Raw genomic sequence first — 17245 nt, forward strand, 5'->3', positions numbered from 1 at the left:
ATGATGCCGGGTGTTGGCCCTGTGTGCCTCGGTCGTATGCAGTCCTGTTTATGGCGCTCACCTGGACGGCGCCAAACACGCATACGACCATCATTGGCACCAAGGCAGAAACGACTCTCATCGCTGAAGACGACACGTCTCCATTCGTCCCTCCATTCACGCCTGTCGCGACACCACTGGAGGCGGGCTGCACGATGTTGGGGCGTGAGAGGAAGACGGCCTAACGGTGTGCGGGACCGTAGCCCAACTTCATGGAGACGGTTGCGAATGGTCCTCGCTGATACCCCGGGAGCAACAGTGTCCCTAATTTGCTGGGAAGTGGCGGTGCGGTCCCCTACGGCACTGCGTAGGATCCTACGGTCTTGGCGTGCATCCGTGCGTCGCTGCGGTCCGATCCCAGGTCGACGGGCACGTGCACCTTCCGCCGACCACTGGCGACAACATCGATGTACTGTGGAGACCTCACGCCCCACGTGTTGAGCAATTCGGCGGCACGTCCACACGGCCTCCCGCATGCCCACTATACGCACTCGCTCAAAGTCCTTCAACTGCACATACGGTTCACGTCAACGCTGTCGCGGCATGATACCAGTGTTAAAGACTGCGATGGAGCTCCGTATGCCACGGCAAACTGGCTGACACTGACGGCGGCGGTGCACAAATGCTGCGTAGCTAGCGCCATTCGACGGCCAACACCGCGGTTCCTGGTGTGTCCGCTGTGCCGTGCGTGTGATCATTGCTTGTACACCCCTCTCGCAGTGTCCGGAACAAGTATGGTAGGTCTGACACACCGGTGTCAATGTGTTCTTTTTTCCATTTCCTGGAGTGTATATTTGCAAGTTGTGATTATATTTTGTTTCTATTTAGCGTTTTTATACACCTGTTGGTTGATTTGGTTAAAACAGCTACAATATGTGGTGCAGTGTCTGTACTGAACATTATATGAGAACACTTGGTAAGCCTTTGTGGATCAAAGATTAGCGTGATATAGTGCGTCCTCCAAATGTCATTTACCCTGAGAGGCGTTTTACTTGGTGCAGAAGTTGGTTGTACCTGCGTTGGTCGATTGCTTGGTTGTCGTTTGACGGAAGAAGCTGAAATTCTACTCAATTAGACTGGAGGTGACAATTGATGCCAGAGATAGATATGCTTCTCCTTAAATTTCTCTGTTACTTCCTGAGATGAGGGATCGACGTTCATTGACGCTGTCTGCTGCTGCCCTATGTCTTCTCTTACTATCTAGCGTATGAGATGAGGTCTTGGTTTCTTTACGTAGCTACCACATTCGTAGTCCATCACAGCTCTTTCTTTCGAATCTTCTTCGTTTTTCCTTTTGTTGCATTTTCTCGACATGCTGGCATCACTTGATGAGTTTCTCATCTGCTGTGACATCCTTTACCAGAAGAATTTTTACATGTATTCTGTACCACTTTCCATCAAATGCGAGATTCTGTCAGTTTCTCTCATACGCGTATTTACAATGTTGCAGAGAGACAGATCATTCACTATGTACGACTGTCTCTTTTCACTATGACGTTGGGGCTACTCTTCAATATGGCTGTTCTACGGAGAGCACTTTTTGTTGATTGTCGCCAAATATTTTCTTCACTTCATCCTGGAATTTGTCCCAGCTGCTGAGTTTCTCTACGTTGATTTCGAACCACTGCTGGGCTGTGCCATAGAAGTTGAAGTACACGTTTGCCGAACACATCTTGTGATTCCCTGTTCTATCTAGAGACTCGCTAGTGTCCTTTGATACGTTTAGTCGGGTCCTGCCCAGCGTTTGGGGAAATCACTGACGGATGTTTCATGTGCCCCTGATTTCCACTGAATATATGGGCTGTGGGAAGACTGTACTGCCGTTATTCCGGTAGACGACGGCTTTTACGAAGCCTGATTGAAGCCAATGTTATATAGATGACTGAAATACCCGGTATATCTACCAAAACATGTCTCGTCGAAACCGCAATCAAGTTCAAATCAGGAGGCACGCTCGTCAATGAAGTACAATGCGTCGGACTGAAAGCACTTTAGTTACCAACGCCAAGATACTGTCAGAACAGAACCGACCCCTTGAACGAATAGTGCGGCTGTTTATATAAACTTTGAATATTTCAGAATGCTGGATTATTCCATAATATACAAAGATACATCAACGACCTTCCAGAAATGATAAACACTACACACGTGTTCAAATTATTAGGCGTCGTCGTAACTGCCTTCTGCGTCACACCTGCTGTTCACCGAGCTACGTTAATTTAAGTATTAACTGTATTTTTCTTACCTCTCACTTCTTGTTCCATGTGTTTTTGCTTTTAGGAAGCTTTAATTTTCGACTGCTAGTAATAGTGTTCCATATCTCGTGTTTGTTTTGAATACAGTGAGAGAGTCCCTTTAATCAGTTGTAGTGCCAGCAGTGCTAGGGTTTGTTTGAATACAGTCCAGAGGCAGGTAGTGCTATTTTCATTGTTTTCAACAAGAAGTGTCTATTAACCACAGTTTAGTCAGCTATCAGCCGCCTCTAGTGAATTAGCACTCTAGTTAAAAGTTGATTAACTCTCTACAGTAAATTGATTTCTTAGGATGGATAGGATGTGTGACTGCTGTTTACGGACGCACGAGGAGTTGGCCACTGTTCGCGAACAGCTCAGCGTGTTGATGGCCGCTGTCAGCCGTCTTCAGGCTGCTGCCTAGGAGTGTAGCGGCAGCGGGGAGTCTGGTGTGTCGCATGGTACACCCGACGTGTTACATGCTTCACCCACGAGCACTGCTGTGGAGACATCTTCACGGGTACCAGGCGCGGTTGGGTCACCCTCTCCCCAAGGGGAGTAACGGGTTCAGCGGCATTCGCGGCGCACGGGGCGAAGGGTCAATGTAGAGGCTGGCCGTGTGGCATTGCCCGCTCTGCCTGTGAGTGGAAATGCTGCCGCTCCTTCTGCAAAGTCCGAGCAGGTACACGGGGGTTGGGGTTTATTAGTAATTGGGAGCTCCAACATTAGGCGGGTGATGGAGCCCCTTAAGGCAATAGCGGAAAGATCGGGGAAGAAGGCCAGTGTTAACTCTGTCTCCTTGCCAGGGGGACTCACCCGAGATGTGGAGGAGGCCCTACCGGCGGCGATAGAGAGCACTGGGTGCACCCGACTGCATATTGTGGCTCATGTCGGCACCAATGATGCCTGCCGTCTGGGTTCAGAGGGCATGCTCAATTCATTCGTGCAGTTGGCGGAGATGGTGAAGGCGGAAAGCCTCGCTCGCAGGGTGGAATCTGAGTTAGCTGTTAGTAGAATCGTTTCCAGAACCGATAGCGGTCCTCTGGTTTGGAGCCGAGTGGAAGGCTTAAACCAGAGGCTCACACGATTCTGCGGAGATCTGGGGTGTAAATTTCTCGACCTCCGCTATCGGGTGGAGAAATGTAGGGTCCCCCTAAATACGTCAGGCGTGTACTACACGCAGGAAGCGGCTACAAGGGTAGCTGAGTACGTATGGAGTGCACATGTGAGTTTTTCAGGTTAGAGAATTCCCTCCGTAGGACCAACAAGACGCCTCCTGAGATGCGACAAGGCGGTAGTATGCAAAACGCAACAGGGAATAGCAATATTAATGTGGTAATAGTAAACTGCAGGAGCGTCTATAGTAAGGTCCCGGAACTGAACAGTGATCGTGTGAGATCCAACTCGCTTTATTTGTTCATGAGACTCAGAAATTATTAGATACAGACTCCCAGGTAGATGCTATTTTCCTAGACTTCCGGAAGCCGTTCGATACAGTTCCGCACTGTCGCCTGATAAACAAAGTAAGAGCCTACGCAATATCAGACCAGTCTGTGTGGCTGGATTGAAGAGTTTTTAGCAAACAGAACACAGCATGTTGTTATCAATGGAGAGACGTCTACAGACGTTAAAGTAACCTCTGGCGTGCCACAGAGGAGTGTTATGGGACCATTGCTTTTCACAATATACATAAATGACCTAGTAGATAGTGTCGGAAGTTCCATGCGGCTTTTCGCGGATGATGTTGTAGTATACAGAGAAGTTGCAGCATTAGAAAATTGTAGCGAAATGCAGGAAGATCTGTAGCGGATAGGCACTTGGTGTAGGGAGTGGCAACTGACCCTTAACATAGACAAATGTAATGTATTGCGAATACATAGAAAGAAGGATCCTTTATTGTATGATTATATGATAGCGGAACAAACACTGGTAGCAGTTACTTCTGTTAAATATCTGGGAGTATGCGTGCGGATTTAAAGTGTAATGAGCATATAAAATTAATTGTTGGTAAGGCGGGTACCCAGTTGAGATTCATTGGGAGAATCCTTATAAAATGTAGTCCATCAACAAAGAAGGTGGCTTACAAAAGATTCGTTCGACCTATACTTGAGTACTGCTCATCAGTGTGGGATCCGTACCAGATCGGGTTGACGGAGAAGATAGAGAAGATCCAAAGAAGAGCGGAGCGTTTCGTCACAGGGTTATTTGGTAACCGTGATAGCGTTACGGAGATGTTTAGCAAACTCAAGTGGCAGACTCTGCAAGAGAGGCGCTCTGCATCGCGGTGTAGCTTGTTCGCCAAGTTCCGAGATGGTGCGTTTCTGGATGAGGTATCGAATATACTGCTTCCCCCTACTTATACCTCTCGTGGAGATCACGAATGTAAAATTAGAGGGATTCGAGCGCGCACGGAGGCTTTCAGACAGTCGTTCTTCCCGCGAACCAGACACGACTGGAACAGAAAAGGGAGGTAATGACAGTGGCACGTAAAGTGCCCTCCGCCTTACACCGTTGGGTGGCTTGCGGAGTATGGATGTAGATGTGGATGTAGATGTAGAACTGCTCTCATTAGTAAACTGTCACAATGCCCACATAGTAATAGGGACAGAAAGTTGGCTGAAACAGTAATGAAATCCTAAACTTAGATTGGAATGTATAGCGCAGAGACAGGCTGGACAGTGAAGGGAGAGGCGTGTTTATAGCGATAAAAAGAGCAATAGTATAATAGGAAATTGACGGAGAACCGAAACGTGAAATAATTTGGGCGAAGGTCACGGTTAAAGCAGGCTCCAACATGGTAATTGGTAGTCTCTATAGGCTTCCTGGCTCAGCAGCTGTGGTGGCATAGCACTTGAAGGAAAATTTGGAAAATATTTCGAGTAGATTCCAGACTATGCTATAGTTCTGGGTGGAGATTTTCATTTGCCGGATATAGACTGTGAGATTCAAACGTTTATAACTGGGGGCAGGGACAATGAATCTATTGAAATTTTTTTAAGTGCATTACCTGTAAACTACCTTGAGCAGTTAAACAGAGAACCGACTCGTGACGGTAACATATTAGACCCTCTGGTGACATACATACCGGAACTACTTGAAACAGTTAACACGGAACAGGGAATCAGCGATCACAAATCGGTTACTGCATCGATGATTTCAGCCGCAAATAGAAATATTAAAAAAAGGTAAGAAGATTTTTCTGTTTGGCAAAACTGACAAAAAGCAGATTTCAGAGTACTTGGGGGCTCAACACAAAAGTTTCGTCTCAAGTACAGATAGTGGTGAGAATCAGTGGACAACGTTCAAAACCATCGTACAATATGCGTTACATGAGTATGTGCGAAGCAAGATGGTAAGAAAAGAGCCACGGTGATACAACAACCGAGTTAGAAAACGGCTGCGGAAGCAATGGGAACTTCACAGAAAACTTAAATATAGCCGATATATAAATATAGTCTTGCAGACAAGCAAAATTACGCGAAGCGAAATGTGGTGTGAGGAGGGCTATGCGAGAGGCGTTCAATGAATTCGAAAGTAAAGTTCTATGTACTGGCTTGGTAAGAAATCCTAAGAAATTTTGGTCTTACGTCAAAGCGGTAGGTGGATCAAAACAAAATGCCCAGACACTGTGACCAAAATGGTACTGAACCAGAGGATGACAGACTAAAGGCTGAAATACTAAATGTCTTTTTCCAAAGCTGTTGCACAGAGGAAGACTGTACTGTAGTTCCTTCTCTAGATTGTCGCACAGATGACAAAGTGGTAGATATCGAAATAGACGACAGAGGGATAGACAAAAAATTAAAATCGCTCAAAAGATGAATGGCCACTGGACCTGGTGGGATAACAATTCGATTTTACACAGAGTACGTGAAGGAACTTGCCCCCCTTCTTGCAGCGGTGTACCTTAGGTCCCTAGAAGAGCGTAGCGTTCCAAAAGATTGAGAAAGGGTACAAGTTATCCCCTTTTTCAATAAGGGACGTCGAACCGATGTGCAGAACTATAGGCCTATATCTCTAACGTCGATCAGTTGTAGAATTATGGAACATGTAATATGTTCGAGTACAATGACTTTTCTGGAGACTAGAAATCTACTCTGCAGGAATCAGCTTGGGTTTCGAAAAAGACGATCGTCAGAAACCCAGCTCACGCTATTCGTCCACGAGACTCAGAGGGCCATAGACACGGGTTCCCAGGCAGATGCCGTGTTTCTTGACTTCCGCAAGGCGTTCGATACAGTTACCCACAGTCGTTTAATGAACAAAGTAAGAGCATATGGACTATCAGAACAATTGTGTGATTGGATTGAAGAGTTCCTAGATAACAGCACGCAGCATGTCATTCTCAATGGAGAGAAGTCTTCCGAAGTAAGAGTGCTTTCAGGTGTGCCGCATTAGTGTGTCGTGTGACCGCTGCTGTTCACAATATACATAAATTACCTTGTGGATAGCATCGGAAGTACACTGAGGCTCTTGGCGGATGATGCTGTGGTATATCGAGAGGTTGTAACAATGGAAAATTGTACTGAAATGCAGGAGGATCTACAGCGAATTGACGCATGGTGCAGGGAATGGCAATTGAATCTCAGTGTAGACAAGTGTAATGTGCTGACAATACATAGAAAGTAAGATCCGTTATCATTTAGCTACAATATAGCAAGTCAGCAAGTGGGAGCAGTTAATTCCATAAATTTTCTGGGAGTAGGCATTACGAGTGATTTAAAACGGAATGATCATATAAAGTTTATCGTCGGTAAAGCAGAAGACAGACTGAGGTTCATTGGAAGAATCCTAAGGAAATGCGATCCGAAAACAAAGGAAGTAGGTTACAGTACACTTCTTTCCCACTGCTTGAATATTACTCACCAGTGTGGGATCCGTGCCAGACAGGGTTGATAGAAGAGATAGGTTGGTTGGTTGTTGGGGGAAGGAGACCAGACAGCGTGGTCATCGGTCTCATCGGTGTACGGAAGGATGGGGAAGGAAGTCGGCCGTGCCCTTTCAGAGGAACCATCCCGGCATTTGCCTGAAGTGATTTAGGGAAATCACGGAAAACGTAAATCAGAATGGTCGGACGCGGGATTGAACCGTAGTCCTCCAGAATGCGAGTCCAGTGCCTTACCACTGCGCCACCTCGCTCGGTGATAGAAGAGATAGAGAAGATCCAACGGAAAGCAGCGCCCTTCGTTACAGCATCATTTAGTAATTGCGAAAGCGTTACGGGAATGATAGATAAACTCCAGTGGAAGACTCTGCAGGAGACACGCTCAGTAGTTCGGCACAGGCTTTTGTTGAAGCTTCGAGAACATACCATCACCGAGGAGTCAAACAGTATATTGCTCCCTCCTAAGTATAGCTCGCGAAGGGACCATGAGTATAAAATCAGGGAGATTACAGCCCACACAGAGGCATACCGACAATCTTTCTTTCCACGAACAATACGAGACTGGAATAGAAGGGAGATCGATAGAGATACTAAAGGTGCCCTCCGCCACACACCGGCAGGTGGCTTGCGGAGTACGGATGTATATGTACATGTAGATGTATATGTAGATGTAGATGTAAACGATTATTTTTGATACTCTTGAGTCTTCTGGTGTAAAAATGGGAGACAAAAGTGTAATAATTGATATGTTTTAATGATTTGATTGATGACACGAAATTCCCTTCCAAGCAACCTGCAGTTGGTAGTATTTGTCATTTTCCCTACAAATCGGGTTGGTGTTGGTTTTCTGTGTACATGCTTTGAAATGTCTTATGTTTCTGTGGTGTACTTCATCTTCTAATTTATTCTATCAACTTCTTGCTACGTTAACTAGACATTATATAGCTTGAGAACTTGCAAGATTTTAGCTATAGGTGGTAAATCGTGGAGGTTTCTAAGAAAGTGAGGTTATGGTAAAGACAAAAGATGTTTCACTCCGGAAAGTTTAGGCTATGGTAGCACTTCTTGCTGAAAATCGTTATACACAGCACGAAATTGCTGACAAAAGGTGAATGTTACAGATAACTGTGTGCAGAATCAAACTTTCAGTGCACAAAGTTTGTGAATATAAGCCAAAGAGGGAAGGAAATTTGGACGTAAAAGAAAAATCAATCATACAACAATGAAAAGACTTACAATGATGGCAACAATGAACAGTAAACTTATTGCTACAGACATGAGCCATCAGCTGAAAGGTTTGGGTATTGAAGTTTCACCTGTGACAGTGGGGAGAAGATTGTTTCAATGTGGCTTAAAGGCATGCTGACCAAGAAAAAACAGAAAAATACATGTCATGAAAACCAAAGGATTTCAGTGACCTAAACAACTTCAGGAGTGGACAAACGAGGACTGGGCTAAGGTATGTGCAACGATATGGTAAATTAAGGGGGTCTGATCTCTAAAGTTAGGAGTTTCGCCTTGAAAGTGTGGTGTTTTATTGATGCTGAAGAAATGCACTTTTGGGACTGTTGAGGTCTCCTATGGTTCTATTCCGAACTTTTCTAACCTTGCAATTTTGTACTCATGCATCAAGTATGCTTCAGTGATGAATACATATTCACAGTAATGGAAGAAAGTAGCCTATATATTCGTCGTAGACCTGGAGAAGAGTTCGGAGCTGAGTGTGTGCAGCAATCTGTTAAGCATCCAACTTCTTTTATGGTCTGGAGTGTGATGTGCGTGAATGGTCCTGGCAGATAACACATGGTTGAACGGACAATAAGGCAAGAACAGTATACAGAAAGCCTTGAAATGGAACTTTTCTCAGAATTAATGAGTGGTTTCCTAACAAAGATACCATTTTTATGCATTATGTGGCACCTTGCCACAAAACCAAAAATTTTTCCAAGTACTTGGAAGGATAGCAACTGAATATGTTGCCCTGGCGAGGGAATAATCCTAATATGAACCGTAACGCGCCAGCCAGTGTTACTAACCATTTCGCGACTGTATCTGTGACGTCTGTTTGTTCTTGGCTCCACACTACATTAAACGTTACATATTACACGTTACTAGCATGTTTTAATAATCATCTCAAAAAAATTCAAGTTGCGACCATAAGATTTAGGGTCAAGAATTTCACCTTTCAATGCAACAAATTATTACCAATAATGGATGTTGTGGGGGAGACCATGTTTTCACATTTTTCCATTCTGGCTGCTCGGAAACGTTTCATCTCGATGAATGCTACGTCGCCATTCTCGAAAAGCCTGCCATGCAACCATTTTGTCTCTGTAGAAATATGAAGTCACTATGTGCAGTGCCAAGAGAACGTGATGGAGACTGTAGTTGTCGTGGTGTTAGTGTTGGTGTTGTTGGTTCTGGTAGTGCTGGCGTGATTGCGTGTGTGTGTGTGTGGGGGGGGGGGGGGGGGGAGCAAATTTAATAGCCTAAAGGAGCAGCATGTGTGACTGTATCCTGTGCTGAATGAGTTGAGGCGATGCGAGCAGCAATAACACTCCCTTAGACAGCTTCCGTGGTCATTCTTCTAGCTCTTTCGCTACTAAAGATGTGATATCTACATTCCGTGGTGGACTCTGCTTTGTCGTCACTGAAGTGTTTGCCAAATTCTGCTACCTGCGCTGAGAGAAGACGACCCAGCCTCTATAAAATACTTAGCATCCATTTTTAAGAAAACTTTTTGCGGGAAAAATTGAATTTTGCGCTTTTTACAGTCTAACATCTATGCAAGATAAACGACTGAATTTCTTTTCATTATGCGTCATATGTCCAGTGCTGCATCAAATTAAGTAAAACATAGCACCAAATTTTAAAGATTTTGCAGAGTTAAAAACGCATTGCATAAACTCTGCGTATGATAGAATTTAACTCGTACATTAGGCGCTGTAGTCTGGAACCGCGCGAACGCTACGATCGGAGGTTCGAATCCTGCCTCGGGCATAGGTGTGTATGATGTCCTTAGGTTAGTTAGTTTTAAAGTAGTTCTAAGTTCTGGGAGAGTAATGACCTCAGAAGCTAAGTCCCATAGAGCTCAGAGCAATTTGAGATCGTGTATTAGTGAGTACGTGAGCAGAACGATACGTCATTCTCTTCTCTAATTATTGGTTCTTCTGTATCCGGTGGAATGTCACGCGCGTCGTTCCCATTTCCGTATCTGGGTATCTGGAACTATGTGGTAATATCGATCGTAATATTTCATAGACAGTTCGAGATATCGAACTGATGTTTTATCCAAAGTGGTAGCTGACAAAGAGGTACGTATATTGTATGATAAACACTCGAAACATTTTTTATTCGCCGAGATATCTGAGTTACTTTTTCGCAACAGTGAGAGGTCAGCGGAAGGGGATGCGTAAACACGTCAATAGCGCTTAAAGAAAATCCCTGGGCCGCCGGTTAAACACGTCTTCAGCATCTGGGAAGCGGCAGAACGCGACGAGTAACTCTTCCGCAACAGTTAAAGGGTTAGATAGCCTCCTGAAACCTCATCAAGAGAGTTTACGAGAATAACGTGTTAGCATCACACCATGACATTCCAGAAAATTACACAGTGTTACCTCGCCCCTTCATAGGTCTTTGTCTATTTTGGTGGTGGTCATGGTGAATCCACAAGATTAAACACTTTTTTTGCTCCTTTCTCTCGAAGCTATAGTGATACATTGAACACACATCCAGTGTTAATAGGAGACTGAAACAGTCATTTGTCTCGGCTTTACACAGCTGCAACATTTCCGCTGCTGCCTCGGTTTGATTAGTCTTTTAAATGGTTATGGGCTGTAGCATAATTCACTGGGTGATTACTTTCATCATGTTCAGAATTCGTGCACAATTTTATTTTTCAGTTTCTCCAGTGTCACTTTTATGTCGATATTCGAGCACCAGCATCTGCAATTCGCTTGCTAATTGGGGTATTGATTGTATTGATGCAGAAGATTTTGCGTGGAATATTTCATGGTAACCCATGCAAACGCAAGAATGAAACGTTTAGTTGTCAGAACGATCAATTGGAGGACATTTTTGTCTCTTAGATAATAACTAATATATATGACTTCTAATAATTTGATCTCTTTGTTTTCCCTGGATCGCAAATTACGCTACTGGTTGAAATGTCTGTAACATTTGTAATGAGAGAATTTCATAACTTGTGGTCTTCATATGTTGTACAGCCTCTTTCTAAAATAATCAGAGTTTAATATATCAAAAACGATTTTCTTTAAAGCAGAACCCTCCTGCAGCTCTCTTGGTGAATTTTAAAATTTTCCGAATTCAATTTTCTTTCGACAACTTCGGTGCACCAGGCACAAAACTATTTGCTGAGGAAGAGATAAGTTACTTTTCTTCCAAGTGACACTTCACTTTGCAGTATTGTAAGCAAATAGTACATCGTCAGAATTTTGAGATGAAGATGAAGAGAGGGAGAAAGTAAATGTGGATACTGAACAGGTAATGTATTTTCTTCAGGGAAGAAGAAGAAAGGGGTCCTGGAGAATATGGGCTTGGCACTGTTAGAGAGAAGAAAAATTTATTGATTTCTGTAATAAATTTCAGCTATGAATAGCAAATATTCTGTCCAAGAATCACAAGAGGAGGAGGTATCCTTGGAAAAGGCAGGGAGATACGAGAAATTGTAGTTACATTACATCCTGGTTAGGCAGAGATTCAGAAATCAGACACTGGATTGTAAGCGGTATCCAGGAGCTGATACAGACTTGGATTAAAATGTAGTAGTGATGAAGAGCAGGCTGGAGCTTAAGAAACTACTCAGGAAGAATCAATAGGCAAAGACGTGGGATATCAAAATACTAAGGACTGAAGCGATCCACCTGAAGTACATTGATACTGCAATAAAGAATAGTCCAGTAGGCAGAACAGTTGAAGAGGAATGGACATCTCTAAAAAGGGCAGTCATAGAATTTGGAAAGAAAGCCGTAGGTACAAGTAAGACTCCTGCCAAGAAACTATGGCTACCAGAAGAAATACTAGAGATAGAAAATTGATCTGGGAAATTTCGGAATACAGAAATAGAAATCGCCGAGGAATGGAATAAACAGGAAGTGCAGGTAAGCTAAGACGAAATGAGTGCATGAAAAATGTGAAAAAATCTAAAATGAAATGATTGTCAGACGCGCAGACTCAGCATATATGAAAGTCAAAACAATGGCCAGTGAAATTAAAAGCAAGGCGGGTAGCTTTATGAGTGCAACGGGAATTACACTGTCAAATACAGAGGACAGAGCAAAAAAAGTGGTAAGAATAATCGAAGGCCTCTATGAAGGGGAAGATTTATTTGAAGTGATAGAAGAAGAAATACTATTCACATGAGATAGGGCATCCAGTATTAGAGTCAGAATTTAAAGGAGCTTTGGAAGAGTTAACATCAAATAAGGTAGAAAGGATATGTAATTTTCTATCAGATTTTCTAAAATCATTATGGGAAGACGCAACAAAACGACTAATCACTTTGGTGTGGGGAATGTATGAATCTGGCGATACACCATCTGACTTTGAGGAAAACATTCTTCACACAATTTCGACAGCTGAAGGGCTGCGGAGTACGAGAATTACGGCACAAACAGCTTAAAGGCTCATGCATCCAAGATGCTGACAAGAATAAAATGCAGAAGAGTGAGGAAGAAAACGGAGGATAGGTTATATGATGGTAAGTTTGGCTTTAGGAAAGGTAGAGGCACTATGGAGGCTGTTGTGACGTTGTTGTTGATAATGCAAGCAAGACTGAAGAAAAATCAAGACAAGTTCATAGTATTTGTAGACCTGGAAAAAGCGCCCAACAACGTCAAATAGTCCAAGATGTTCGAAATTCTGAGGAAACTAGGGGTAAGATGTAGGGAGGGACGGGTAATGTACAGTATGTACAAGAGCCAAGAGGGAATAATAAGTGTGGAAGATAAAGAAGGAAGTGCTCGGAATAAAAAGGGTGTAATACAAGGACGTATCCTTTCGCCCCTACTGTTGCAGCTACACATCGAAAGAGCAATGATGGAAAGTAGAAATAAAATTCAAGGTGAAAGGGTACAAATGATATCGTTCGCTGATGACATTGCTATCCTCAGAGAAAGCAAAGAAGGATTACATGATTTCCTGAATGGAATGGACAGTCTAATAATTAAAGAACATAGACTCAGAGTAAATCGAAGAAAGGCGAAAGTAATGTGAGGTGGCAGGAAATAGAAAAGTGAGATACTTGGCAGTAACATTGATGGTCACGAAATAGGTTAAGTTTGGGAAATCTACTATCTATCCAGTAAAATAACCAATGACGGAATGATCAAAGAGGACATCAAAAGCACACTAGCGCTGGCAAAAAGGGCATTCCTGGTCAAGAGAAGTCTACTAGTATCAAACGAAGGAACTAATTTGAAGATGAAATTTCTGAGACTGTTCCTCTGCAGCACAGCGTTGTCTATGAAACATGGACTGTAGAACAACCGGAACAGAATGAAATCGAAGCATTTCAGATGTGGTGCTACAGGCGAATGTTGAAAAGTAGATAGACTGATGAAGTAAGTAATGAGGAGGTTCCGTGCGGAATCGGAAAGGAAAGGAATATGTGGAAAACACTGACAAGGAGACGGGTCAGGACGACAGGATACGTGTTAAGACATAAGGGAATAGCTCCCATGCTACTAGAGAGATTCGTAAAGGATAGAAACAGTAGAACAAGACAGACGCTGGAGAATACATCCAGCAAATAATTGACGACGTAGGTCGGAAGTGCTACTCTGAGATGAAGAGGTTGGCACAAGAGGTAAATTCGTAGAGTGCTGCGTGACACAAAAAACTAAGTAAGCAGATGAATTTCCAGTGAACAGTGAGGGTAATATGAAACAGTTATTTTCTTCCGTGTTGGGCAGTACTTTATTTCGTGGCTGTTTCAAGTCAGATATGTACATCAATATCAACTATCAATTAAACAATTTTCACTGAGGAAATAGTTTGTTTCTTTTAGCATTTAATTAGATTCATTTTTATTACCTCAGTTTCAACACTACATTGAGGTTTAAGTTTTATTTTACTACTCTGTCCACATGCGCAACACAGGGCCAACTGACAGTCAGATTTGTTCAGTAGTTTAATACACCAATTGATGCACACGGTACATGAGGAGAAAGTTTTTGATAAAAGAATATTCACTGTTTCACACATAGATAAATTACACAGAAAGCTTCCAAATCGACAATGGCAAAGCTATGACTCATCTTCAGAACAGGACAGAATACCCTGAACTACTAGCGATAGATCGTCCATATTCACAACATGTACATTAGTATGTTCTGCAGAAATATTAGCATTTGAACGACGTCGGCCCGCGTTTTCAATGTCAACATCAGTATCGTGGCGCAACACCAGCTACCGGCAAAATGTGTCTGTCGTTGCCGCTATGAACCAAAGGTAGCGGATCAGTGCGACAAGCAGACGCTCAGGCTGTCTCACAGACGTGTGCACGAACCGTACCGTCAAATCAGTGAGTTTGAAAGAGGGCGCGTTATTGATATGAGAGGGTGTGATGCATCCATCCGGGAACTTGCTGCTCATGTGGGACGAAGTGTTTCACCACTGCAACTGGTGAGTGCAGAATGGTTCACGAAAGGCCGAATGACACGACGAGAAGGGTGATGTCGCACCAACCAGACTACCGCCCGAGAAGATAGCATTGCAGGACAGAACTGCGTCCGTCTGGGCTCTATCAGGGGCCACAGTTTGTCGTTTATTACGGCGTGGGTTACGGTAACTGAAATGCTAATCGTTTCTGCAGGAAATGCCAATGTTCATGTCCTGTGAATATGAATTTCCTATTTCTAGTCATTCAAGGTGTTCTGCTGTTTTTTTCTGAACACGAGTGCAATAGTTTGAGTTTTTTTGAGTAGGTGATCCATTACTACTGCTATACGAAACTCTGTTATCGGTCACGAAGGTCTTCAGAGTTTCAGAGTTACACAGTTCGTGAAACGCAGAAAGGATCGTGCTAGTAAACGACACAGCCTTGTTCTCACCAAATTTTGGACCACATATTTAACTCCCTGTGTTTTAGAAACAATGGAATTCATCTGACGCATTCGTCATTTGCAGAAACGACTTTTCTTAGTAAAATTTTTTTCCAAGTAGTACTGGAATAATAATTTCAGTTATTAATGCCAGTGATATTACAAGGAGTTGAGCACAAAGTAGCAAGAAGCCTTCCGTTCACTCTAAATGTCAAGTCAGAAAGGACTTTATACCTTGCAAATATCACTTTACGCTGAAAACCATCTGTCAGAAGCTACGCACGGCACGGAGATTTATCAATATTGTCTTTGAGACTCTTGAAATCTCTGATGTGAAACTGCGAACATATTCGCTGTCAGCAAAGTTTTCAAGAATTTACTTTTGAGAGAATGTTTTGTAGGAACACTTTAACACGTTTAATTTCTTAACAAGGAAAGAGAAACAAATGCTATTCAAACGGCCTGTTACAGAAGCAAGTTTTCCCAGCTTACCCAGTAAAAACGCTTCGTTGACTGTGACTTCTGTGGTAGTACCTGCAAAGAGAAATAACAATTCGTAAATAAAAGAATTAAAAAGAAAAATTCATATTTTGTATCATCAGATGCTCATCCCCACCCCACCCCTGTCTCTATCAAATATACATACTATAACGGAAGTGAGTGAGAACACGGAGAAAGACACACACACACACACACACACACACACACACACACACACACACACACACACACACACACGAGTGGGACATGTGAAACTAGAGTACTGTAACTTTACAAAATTGAAATGAGGTGATTAAAACATAAATACAGCGTGAGAAAAATTGCTGAGAAACTCCAAAAATGAATGTGCAAACACGTCTTTTCCTACTTCAATCTCCTTTAAAATTGAAGGAGAATGCTGTGCACTTCAGAACATGTAACATGTAACGCCATAATTAAATCATACGCCAAATTTATATACAAAAATCCTTTTTAATCTACAAACAATAGAAAGTAGAAACATGTTATGTAAACCAAATGTCCAGAAATTTTCAGAATGAGCCGTGAAGATAATATGTAATTAAGAACGAAAGGCTTCCATAGAATAATGCTCTTGAATTACAGTAAACGATGTGGAATAAACAATAACAAATGAATGTCAATATACCTTGGCAATAGCTGTCGCCCTATATATAAATCAAGTTAACATAATCTTTATTAACACGTGAAGTATACAAATTTTCCGGTGTACTAGTGATCATAATGAAAACAAAGTTCTATCAAATGTTCCATAAAATGGCTGTTGGCTGGGACTATAAGTTATCGGCACTGTAATACGTACTCGGATTATCAGTTCCAGCTCTGTAAATGCATCAGTACTAAAAACATAAACTTAGTGTACTATGTTTTTGTAATAGATTGTTATTTTAACTGAGTATTTGCTTCGTACTTTCAACCTCGAAGATGCAATGTGACTGAATTTCTGAAATATTTGTCGCTGCTAAAATTGTACTGTGTCAGACTGATCGAAAAAGAATATCTAGACTTCCTATATTTTGTTTCTACTTATTACTTCAATATTGGATAGGACTTCACATGCCTTGATAATAGAGGAAACTTCAGCACATCCAGACGTTAAAAGAAAAGCGTACAACTTCAATTAGCGCTCTTAACTGCATTAACATAAGAAATTCAAAATGTTCGAAATGTTCAAATGTGTGTGAAATCTTATGGGACTTAACTGCTAAGGTCATCAGTCCCTAAGCTTACACACTACTTAACCTAAATTATCCTAAGAACAAACACACACACCCATGCCCGAGGGAGGACTCGAACCTCCGCCGGGACCAGCCGCACAGTCCATGACTGCAGCGGCCTGGACCGCTCGGCTAATCCCGCGTGGGGCATTAACACATATTACGTTCACTTATAATTCAAAAGGTTAACCATGATATTATTATCTTTATTCGTCATGTCAGGTTATAGGAATACATCGAAGTAGTTCAGAATCGTGTTGCTAGATTTGTCACTGGTAAGATTGAACAACA

General features: G+C 42.7%; 1 protein-coding gene across 1 annotated transcript in view; it reads right to left on the reverse strand.

Annotated features, from left to right (window-relative positions):
- LOC126281654 (leucine-rich repeat-containing protein 24-like) overlaps nucleotides 1-17245 on the reverse strand; it is a 354700-nt gene that overhangs the window by 294797 nt on the left and 42658 nt on the right. The window contains exon 2 of the mRNA XM_049980790.1: nucleotides 15711-15752. The gene's annotated coding sequence lies outside the window, so the exon portion shown is untranslated. The remainder of the gene's footprint in view (nucleotides 1-15710; nucleotides 15753-17245) is intronic.

Source organism: Schistocerca gregaria, chromosome 7 (genome assembly GCF_023897955.1).
Source record: "Schistocerca gregaria isolate iqSchGreg1 chromosome 7, iqSchGreg1.2, whole genome shotgun sequence".
Lineage (NCBI taxonomy): Eukaryota > Metazoa > Arthropoda > Insecta > Orthoptera > Acrididae > Schistocerca > Schistocerca gregaria.